The sequence below is a fragment of the Garra rufa genome, chromosome 16 (assembly GCF_049309525.1).
Source record: "Garra rufa chromosome 16, GarRuf1.0, whole genome shotgun sequence".
Taxonomy (NCBI): Eukaryota; Metazoa; Chordata; class Actinopteri; order Cypriniformes; family Cyprinidae; genus Garra; species Garra rufa.
The window spans coordinates 673768-684698 of NC_133376.1; the positions used below are offsets into that span (position 1 = coordinate 673768).

The 10931-nt window shown below is 43.2% G+C and overlaps 1 pseudogene; it reads right to left on the bottom strand.

The window, feature by feature from the left end:
* Window positions 1-5997: 5997 nt before the first annotated feature.
* On the bottom strand, window positions 5998-9366 carry LOC141288985 (uncharacterized; annotated as a pseudogene).
* Window positions 9367-10931: the final 1565 nt, after the last annotated feature.

Below are 10931 nucleotides of genomic sequence, written 5' to 3' on the forward strand. Positions count from 1 at the left end.
GCGTGGTGCGCTCACAGCGCTGCGTGGAGGAGAAGGGAGAGAGACAACACAGACAACTTTGGGTTCAGACAGTTTCATTTCGCTCCCCACGAGTTTAAAATACAAATAAATGCACTTCCATTTGCACTATGTATCGAAAACATATATGAACACGCTGTTGAACCTCTAATAACTGTTAAGGCTTATTTTGCCGCGTTTATATAAGCCTTTTGATGGGTTGCGTCAAGGAAAAACCGCTTACACTTACTTTGTGAATGAATCGTGTGTGCCGAACTTTTACGTTCTCTTTCATCCATGAACGTTCCTCTCAGTTAATGTACGCAATTTAATAGTCTGAACAGAGCCCTGAAGCGCCTGCCACAGCAAATCAGCACACGCTGTCGTGAATAATTAAGCAAATCGACTTCTCATAGGATAAGAACACGCAGCGTCATGAATATTTATGAGACACCGACGCGTCATCGATGTACTATAGTCCATCGCCGCGTCACAAACGGTGACGTCAGCACAATGTAGATTTTAAACCCGGAAGATGAAAATAGCGCAAAAAAAGCTCAAAATTAACCAGTTATCTCTAACAATTAATATTAACAGATGCCAGCCTTGCTTTCTATGATGTGCAACACAAACATTTCTGCTAAAATCTCAGAAAAAGTTGTCAGGGGTTTCATAACCCTTTAAAGGTCTTAATGATTACCAGTTTGGTTTAAGATAAGTAAAGCAACAGTTTTTCAATAACGAAAAAAATATGTAAAAGTATGGTATATGGGGTACAATTCACCCCTGCTGTTGGGGCTAAAGGCACAGTAATTTACAAGATAAGTAATAGATGATGGATTTTTACATTTGTTGACATGACATGGTTAGATTCATATGGTATATATCATATTTTTTATGGTGGTTGTCCAACTTTGAGATAATCACCACGTTTATAATGAAACCATTATATTTAAAAACATGTAATAAATATATTTATTTATTCTTGTATTTATCAAAACAAGCAGAAAATAGTACAAACTTTGCTAACGTGATTGTTTTAAACAAGTAGGCTAATTTAGACATTATTTACAAAAAAATACATTATTTTTGCTGGTGAGCCTTTTAAACCGTGATTGTGATGCATGTGATGCATGATTTTATGGTGAAATTGTTACTTTTCATGTTAATCAAGTCAGTTTTGATCAAGAACGATGCACTGTGGCTTTAATCCAGCGTAAGCGGCAAAGCAAAAATAGAATCGGTGCCAAAACGATCGCGGCACTGACGCTTCTGCTCCGCTCCTGCTACGCGCTGCCACGCCATTCCTGCGTGCGGTGTGAATGATATAATCTGTTAACATGCGCGCCGAAAAAAATATGCGCTGCTTACGTCCTGCTTACGCGTGCAGTGTGAAACCGGCGTTACAGCTGGTCATATTTTGGGACTTTTTGCATTTGGGGAACCGTATCACCGGCCCCCGGGGGCCTATCGATTTCGGGAAAGGGCCTGACGAGGGACAGGGCCTGACGAGGACTACTAACGAGCCGAGTTTCAAGTCTCTGGGACTAGTCCTTCCATTTGACCACCTGAATTATAGGGGGCCATATCTCAGCCCCCCGGGGGCCTATCGACTTGGGACAGGTGGTGTTCTGTAGGCCTTGACCCAAGTTTGGTCAAGTTTGCCTTCGTTTTCGAGGAGTTATGGCCGGTCTAATTTTGGGACTTTTCAAATAAAGAAACGTCCATTTCCAATTTATTCAGTGGGCCCTTCGTAATGCTCCTGTGGACATTCATTTTTATGCAAATTCTACAGTATTATAACATAAAACTCACATAAATGAATTCCAATGAGTGTGCTGAGTACAGTAGAGGTGTTTTTATCAACAATATTGGGATGTTTATTTACATGACAAAATGTCCATTTCCAATTTATTCAGCGGGCCCTTTATACTGCTCCTGTGGACATTCATTTTTATTCAAATTCTACAGTACTATGAGATGAATGTAACACTCACTCCTTGACAAAAGAAGTGTCCAAGTATGGACCAGTCAAATCAGAAGAATAAATTCGTCTACAGCGAATAAGGATGTCACAACAATAATAAACCACTCAAGCAATGTGTAAAGTTTAACTCAATGTATTGTTTTCAATCAAAATATTAGATTTCGATTAGTGCATGACAGAAAATTTTAAATAAAATGTCCAATATGTAACTTTTCAACCAAAATAAAAAAAATGAAAAGAAATGAAAATTTGCTTAAACACCAAGCTGTCACGATTAGCAGGATGAGGAGTGGAGATGGAGTTGAAGGAGACCGGAGTAAATAAAATACTGATATATATTAATTAAACAAACGTAAACATGGAGCTGAACAAACAAAAGTAACAATACATCGACGGACAAAAGGGAGTGAGCAAACACAGACTTAAATACACAGAAACGGGGGCGTGGTAACAAACAAGATAACGAGATGACGAGGGGGAAATACAAATATGGGCAAGACAGAACCAACTAATAAAAAACCAAAAGGGGGGAACACAGGACTAAACCATTATCATAAGGAAACATAGGGGGAAAACACTAGGAAAACAGAAGGACAAAATACTGACATTACATCCCCCCTCCAAAAAAAAGGCACGTCTCGCGCCGTCTAACATCCGTAGGGGAGGGAGGGTGGGCGCCCTGGAGACCGCTAGACAGGGATACAGGGAACACAGGATACAGGGGCGGTCTCCAGGGCAGACAGTCCAAGAGGCCATGGCGGGTCTGGGGGCTCAGGAAGCCATGGCCGAGTAAACAGTCCAGGTGGCCATGGCCGAGTAAACAGTCCAGGTGGCCATGGCCGATCAGGGGAGTAGCCCCAAAATTTTGTTGGGGGAACCTAAGGCATAGTCCACCCAGGAGAGCACGGAAGGGCGTGCTGGAGAAAGCGCCGGCTCTGGAGGGGGCACTGGAGCGACTCCGGCTCTGGAGGGCGTGCAGGAGAGAGCTCCGGCTCTGGAGGGCGCGCTGGAGGCATCGGCTCTGGATGGCACTCTTGAGGAGCATGCTCTGGACGGCGCACTAGAGGAGCAGGCTCTGGACGGCGCTTGGGGCGAGCGGGCTCTGGAGGGCTGGGCGACCCCAGCGGAGACTCTGGAGGGCTGGGCGTCTCCAGCGGAGACTTAGGGAGAGCAGGCTCTGGGCGAGCGCTCTGGCGGCGCGGTCACTGGAAGGCTGGGCGGAACCAGCGGAGACTCAGGGAGGCTGGGCGGAACCAGCGGAGACTCAGGGAGGCTGGGCGGAACCAGCGGAGACTCAGGGAGGCTGGGCGGAACCAGCGGAGACTCAGGGAGGCTGGGCGGAATCAGCGGAGACTCAGGGAGGCTGGGCAGAACCAGCGGAGACTCAGGGAGTAGTGATGCGCGGATGGCGGTTATATCCGCGGGCGCTGCGGATAATCCGCGGGTCGGGTGGGTCGGGTAATAAAAAAATGCATTCTGATTATTTGCGGGTGGGTCGCGGGTGGATGAGATAAATCAATAATAATGCAAATATTAACTACATTTTCTAAAACTTGAACGTGTTTTAAATATGTTTTTCATCAGGCAGAGACGATTTCATTTGTGTGCGTGTGTGTGTGTTTGCCTGTTCTAAGTTTTTGGTGACAGAAACGTTGACATTCCATATAAAGTTTGAAGGGAGTTATGCCTGTGCTAATGCTATTGAGCACGGTAATGCAGCGGTGTAGTGCATTGGTCGCTTTGCGTTTACCCACGTCTCTGATGCGCATCATTCAGAAGTGTCCTGCATTAGCCAAAATCATGACAGTCCAACACATGAATAGCTAATTCAGTCGCATGTTAATAAATTGAAATATTCCCTAAAAACACCCAGTAAAGACAGTGATGTGGTCAGGACCGTGGCGCCGGCTTCTTTTGAAATATATTTGACGATTTTGCCTGATGCGTCCATGCTGCCTGTTCATTCTTACGCGAAAGCATGTCAGGCTAGGCGCGCAGTGGTAGGCTATAATTATTATTGATTACTTATTTGAATCAGTAGATTATAATGAAAACAATACCTTAAAAATGAAAAGAAGCAGATTTTTACGCTCAGACCTTTCTTAAACTGGTGAACCCCTGTAAACTTCAGTCCAAGCATGCGTTCAAATACTAAGTTCAGAGCGGCTCTAATAGAGAGAAAACCCGACCGATTTCGTCAGAGATCGCGGAGAGTCGCATCCAGATGTCAGTTAATGTTATTCTTTTCTGCATGGATTTGGCTTAAAATCATGAGTGATAAACGTATAAGTGTGCAGCGATTTGCAGATCAGCTGAATCAATCTGCTGTTAACATGAACCATCATTTTATCATATCATCATGCAAAACTAAGAATTACAATAAGTGTAATATGACGATCGGCTGCGGGTCGGGTGCGGTTATCTAAATCAGAGAAAAATATAGGTGCGGGTGGGTGGCGGGCGGATAATTTATTTGAAGCTGCGGATTCGGGTGACGATTGAGCCCATCCGCGCATCTCTATCAGGGAGGCTGGGCAGAACCAGCGGAGACTCTGACTTGGCAACGGACAAAAGGGAGTGAGCAAACACAGACTTAAATACACAGAAATGGGGGCGTGGTAACAAACAAGATAACGAGATGACGAGGGGGAAATACAAATATGGGCAAGACAGAACCAACTAATACAAAACCAAAATGGGGGAACACAGGACTAAACCATTATCATAAGGAAACATAGGGGGAAAAACACTAGGAAAACAGAACAGGACAGGACAAAATACTGACACAAGCTGATTTGTTCTTGTATTTTTAACAAGTTTTCCCTTTTCCTTACAGGTTTCAAGATTCACTGTGCTCAAGGGACTCCAAGGTATAATCACCCTTTTTATGTAAAAATTTTATGTAAATTAACTGAATTAACTGTTAATAATGTTCCCTTCTAGACTATTTCTCTCAGTTTTTTGTAAAACTGTAATACTTTGACTTCACCTTTTGTGAAATTTCAATTCAAGGAAGTGTTGCTTTAAATAAATCAATTTGAAGTTTAAATCCCTTATTTGCTACTTCAATTTTGAATAAATGTCTCTATCTTGTCTTAAATGTGCAATACAAAATAAAGAAGAAAAAATACATTTGGTCACTGAACAATCAGAAAAAAAAAAAAAATGAACCCAAATAAATTCACATATGAATTCTTTCACAAACTTTAAACTTCAGTTTCCAAAATGAGCTAATTCAAAATGAATAATTCAGTCTCTCAAATCATATTCACAGCTGTGTGAATATAGCTGAAATCACTGAGCAGTGATTTAAATTGTTCGTTACTCAGTCTCTCCTCCGTAATCGAATCCTTCCAAAAAACAAAAAACAAAAAAAAAATGAACGGAGTGTATGCAATGTAAGTTCAATTTCCTACTGCCCAAATTGGCAACAAAGTGTCAGTTTCACGAAATCCTGACTCTCTATTAGGTCCGTGTGGCTCGCCAGTCCCAACTCCCTCCACGAACATGGGAGTTAGTATGAAATCCAGAGATTCAGGAACTCCAGTCCAATAAGCATCGGTCTCAATGCAGCTTTGATTCAGCAGTTCACAGCATGCACTCGATTGGACAGCAATGATATTGAATCATGAAAAAGAAGAAAAGGAGAACAATAAAAACCTGACCAAGACCAGATGAACTTGTACAATTTTATCCCCTTTTAGTCTGAAAATCTCCATTTCAACTTGATCTTTGGCTTATCCGTCTCGTAGAAATTAAATAAGTTTATATGCCTCTTTTTTCTTTTGCGAAATACCCTTTGTTAACGTGCTTTGTGTTAACGAGGCCTTATTATCAATGTCAATGTCAATGTCAATGTCACATTTATTTATATAGCACAATTCCAAGGCCAGGGCCTACCAAAGTGCTTCACAATAAAATACACAAAAATATTCGTCACACACTGATACAATAAGAACAATAAAATAACAAAATGCTAAAAATAAAAGTACACATAGAATAGAACACATTCATCAAGGCGGCTCCTCTGTGCCAAAAGCTACTTCAAACAAGTGAGTTTTCAGCAATGACTTAAAAGTGGACAGGCTATTTGCAGTCCGCACAGCTACGGGCAGTGAGTTCCATAGAGTGGGAGCTGCCACTAAGAAGGCTCGGTCACCTCTGGATCTCAGTTTCGATCTAGGTACCTCCAGGACCATCAGACTGGCTGAACGGAGGTCTCTGGAGGGCCTATGCAACCTAACAAGGTCTGTAAGATACTCTGGGGCTAGCCCATTGAGACATTTAAAAACAAACAAAATAACCTTAAAATCAATCCGGTACTTTACTGGAAGCCAGTGAAGCGATGAGAGCACTGGAGTAATGTGCTCCCGCTTCTTCCTGCCACTTAAAAGACGAGCTGCTGCATTCTGTACAAGCTGCAGACGATGGAGCTCGGACTGCCCAATGCCTGTATACAAGGAGTTGCAGTAGTCCAGGCGAGAGGTAATAAAAACATGAATAACTTTTTCTAGGTCAGCCTGTCTCAGATACGGTTTGACTTTAGCTATCAGTCTAAGCTGAAAAAAGCTAGACTTAACCACAGCACTGACCTGCTTATCCAGTTTAAAAGTACTGTCAACAATCACTCCAAGATTCCTGGCATGGGATCTTAAGTGAAGTGCTAGTTGGCCAAGGGAGCTGGTAAGAACCTGAACCAAATCTGGGCGACCAAACAGGACAACCTCCGTTTTATTCTCATTAAGTTTTAAAAAGTTTAGGTCCATCCATGTCTTAATATCGCAGTTTATCACGGCCTGCAAAGATTCTTTGGCTGGAACCTTTAGCGGTAGATACACCTGTACATCATCAGCGAAGCAGTGGAAGGAGATGCCATGCTTCCTCAATATGGATCCCAAAGGGAGCATATACAGGGAGAATAGGAGTGGACCCAGAACTGACCCCTGCGGGACCCCGCAGGTCAGAGGGGCCATTGAAGAGGAAAACTGCCCCATTTGTCCAGAAAATGATCTGTCTGATAGATACGACTCGAACCACCTTAAGACAGTGCCTTTTAAGCCAACACAGTGCTCTAAGCGCCACAGAAGAATTTTATGATCGACTGTGTCGAAAGCTGCAGTCAAATCAAGCAGAATTAGAATGGCATAGTTGCCAGTATCAAGATTTAAGAACAGATCATTAAAAACTTCATATCATTAAAAACTAAAATCGAGGCCTAAAACCAGACTGAAACTGTTCACAAACATCAGCTGTTTTTAAAAATTCTTGGACCTGAATTAAAGCAGCTCTTTCTAAAACCTTGGAAATAAAAGGGAGCTTGGAAATGGGTCTAATATTAGACAAAACCAGAGGGTCTAAGTTCTTCTTCTTTAAAAGAGGCTGTACTATGGCATGTTTGAAGGAGGATGGGATGCAGCCAGAACTAAGACACAAATTAATAAATTTCAAAATAAAAGACTCCACTGAACAGAAGACCTTCTTAAACAGACACGATGGAATGCTATCTGTTTGGCAGTTCGCAGGGCGTAAATGTGCAACTATCTCATTCAGTTCAGAGAGACAGACAGGTTCAAAGCTGTCTAAGACAGCTGTGCTTGCTAGAAGAGCTGAGGGGTCCTGAGCAGACAGAGAGAGTGGGATTCTAATAGCAGAAATCTTGTCTGTAAAAAACTGCAGAAAAGCCTCACACAAGCTAAAAGAAGGTTCCATACAAACAGCATCACCAGGGTTCACCAGTGAATCAAATACATTAAAAAGAACCTGAGACTTGTGAGCGTTTTTTGACACAAGTGAGGAGAAATATTCAGTTTTTGCAGTTTTTACAGCCTGCTGATAATTAATAAGACTGTCCTGAAGGAGTTCCCTAGAAATTTGAAGATTGTCCTTTTTCCATTTTCTCTCCGCCTGTCTGCATGTGCGCCTGAGCGCATGAGTGGACTCATTCAGCCAGGGCTCCTTCTGTGGCTTTATGCGCTTTAAAGTCATAGGTGCAATCGAATCTAAAATCTTAGTACAGAGAGAATCAAACATTGCTATGCATTCATCCACACTGCAGTCACTAAGATCATCCAGAGAGTATAAAAAAGAGTCTTTAAAAGTAGCACAAAACAACTGTGGACTTGCAGAATTAATAACATGGAGACGGCGCACAGGAGCTGCGCTTAGAGAGGGAGCAGGCATGGAGAGGGAAAATAGAACAGGTAGATGGTCGGATAAAAGTGTGTGGCCGATCTCAGTTATCTGTATGTCCAGCCCATATGACAACACAAGATCCAAAATATGACCCTTTTCATGCGTGGGCTCCCGAACAGACTGCATAAGGTTAAAAGAGTCAATTACATTCAGGAAGTCTTTGACCAGAGGTCTGTTCTCACAACACACACATATATTAAAATCGCCAACAATCAAAAAGTGGTCATATTTAAGAGTGACATCCGACACAAAGTCTGCAAAGTCCCGAACAAAGTCTTTGTTGAATTTTGGTGGCCGATATAGACCACCACACAGAGAAAGATCTTAGAAAGCTTTACCTCAAAGAGTTGCAGCTCAAAGCTGGTGTAGCCTGCAGTTGAAGATTGTTGAAAGCAAAAAGTGGATTTAAAAATGTATGTCAGTCCTCCACCTTTACCGGTAATACGAGGGTAGTTGAAGTAATTGCATCCAGGGGGAAGAAGCTCCGATAAAGGAGCAAGATCACCTTCACGGAGCCAGGTTTCCGTCAGAAACATAAAATCCAAATTGCGTGCGGTAAAGAGATCGTTCAGTAAAAACGTTTTATTTGTGACAGATCTCACATTCAGCATAGCCAGATTTAAAGTAAGAGTGTCAGATGCGGACAGGACACGCTTCAGGGAGCGGAGGTTCCGACAATCCACACCACTTCTCCTAGTCGGTACACGCCAGCTGGCAGGGGGGAGCACCAGCCGATCAGGGTCCACCGAGCGGCAGACACCGCCTAAGCTGCCAGCGTCAGGGAACACCGGCCGGATCCATCGGTCCCTGAACACCCTCGAGCGCAGAACAGCATCACCCAACAGATACAGATCGGTCCAGCAACCAAGCACACGAACAGTCCTCAGAGTAGCCTCGAACCTTACCCGGACACCTCCGCGTTTACCACGTCTTCTGCGCCGTCTCTTGCAGGCATGATAGAGAGGAGGACGCCTCAGGAAGGCCGGAATTTCCTCGAGGCATGGAGATGGAGGTGAGCTTTTCAGCAGGTCAGTTTTAATCTGATTGCAGAAGCCTCCAATCTCAAGCAAAGTTTGTCGATCATAGGTGAAAAAAGATAGTACGCCTTGGCAACACAGGTAAAATAATAATAAATATAAAACAAAGGCAGAGTAGAGTGACAGATGGCCAGCCAAACATCTCAGCGCCATCTTGACTTGATCTTCTGAGCATAATTAGAATAATTAGAATTAGAATTCTCAAATATCTCCGAAGAGACCTATATCGCGTATGCTCTCTTCAGCTCCGTGAAACCCAACCTCGTTCTAGATCCGGAAACTACAGAAAGGAAAAAAAAATATGCACATGCAACGTCCTAAATCCTCATTGGTCAATTTTCCCCAAATATTAAATATTTGAATTGGCTGTTATAAATGACCATGAAAACATATAAAATACGTATTTAAAAAATAAATAAATAACATACTTCATATTTATTTATTTGATCATCTTTTAACACTACTGGTAACCTGGGTTACATGAAACTGACAGAATTGGCTTCCACTGAGTGTGCTGAGTACAGCAGAGGTGTTTTCATCAAAAATATTGCACATACTTATTAAAAAAATACACTTTATTGAAGTATCCACGGGAGCAGTATGAAGGGCCCATCAAATAAGTTGAGGGTGGACATAAAATGCAGAAAGAGGTGCCCATGTTCTAATGTTACCCCGAGTTTGGTGGAGTTTGCCAACGTTTTGGGTCAGTTACAGCCAGTCCTATTTTGGGACTTTTTGCATTTGGGGAACTGCATCTCTGGCCCCCGGGGACCTATCGATTCGGGAAAGGCAGCGTCGGACACGGCCTGACGAGGACTACCAATGAGCCGAGTTTCAAGTCTCTAGGACTCGTCCTTCCGTTTGACCCTTGAACCATGGGGGGCCATATCTCTGGCCCCCCGGGGTCCTATCGACTCGTGACAGGTGGCGTTCTGTAGGCCTATTGGAGGTCCAACTTTGACCCAAGTTTGGTGAAATTTGCCTTCGTTTTCGAGGAGTTATGGCCGGTCTAATTTTGGGACTTTTCTAATAAAGAAACGTCCATTTCCAATTTATTCAGCGGGCCCTTCATAATGCTCCTGTGGACATTCATTTTTATGCAAATTCTACAGTATTATGTGATGAAACTGACATAATTGGCTTCCACTGAGTGTGGGGAGTACAGTACATGTGTTTTTATCAACAATATTGGGATGTTTATTTACATGACAAAATATCCGTATCTCCGGCCCCCAGAGGTGTAGGGACATGGGGCAGGTGACATCAGAAAGAGGTGCCCATGTTCTAATGTTACCCCAAGTTTGGTGGAGTTTGCCCATGTTTTGGATGAGTTACAGCCGGTCATATTTTGGGACTTTTTGCATTTGGGGAACCGTATCTCTGGCTCCCGGGGGCCTATTGATTCGGGAAAGGTGGCGTCGGACACAGACTGACGAGGACTACTAACAAGCCGAGTTTCAAGTCTCTGGGACTAGTCCTTCCGTTTGACCACCTGAATTATTGGGGGCCATATCTCTGCCCCCGGGGGCCTATCGACTCGGGACAGGTGGCGTTATGTAGGCTTACTGGAGGTCCAACTTTGACCTAAGTTTGAGGAGTTATGGCCAGTCTAATTTTGGAACTTTTCAAATAAAGAAACATCCATTTCCAATTTATTCAGCGGGCCCTTCATACTGCTCCCGTGGACATTCATTTTTATGCAAATTCTACAGTATTAT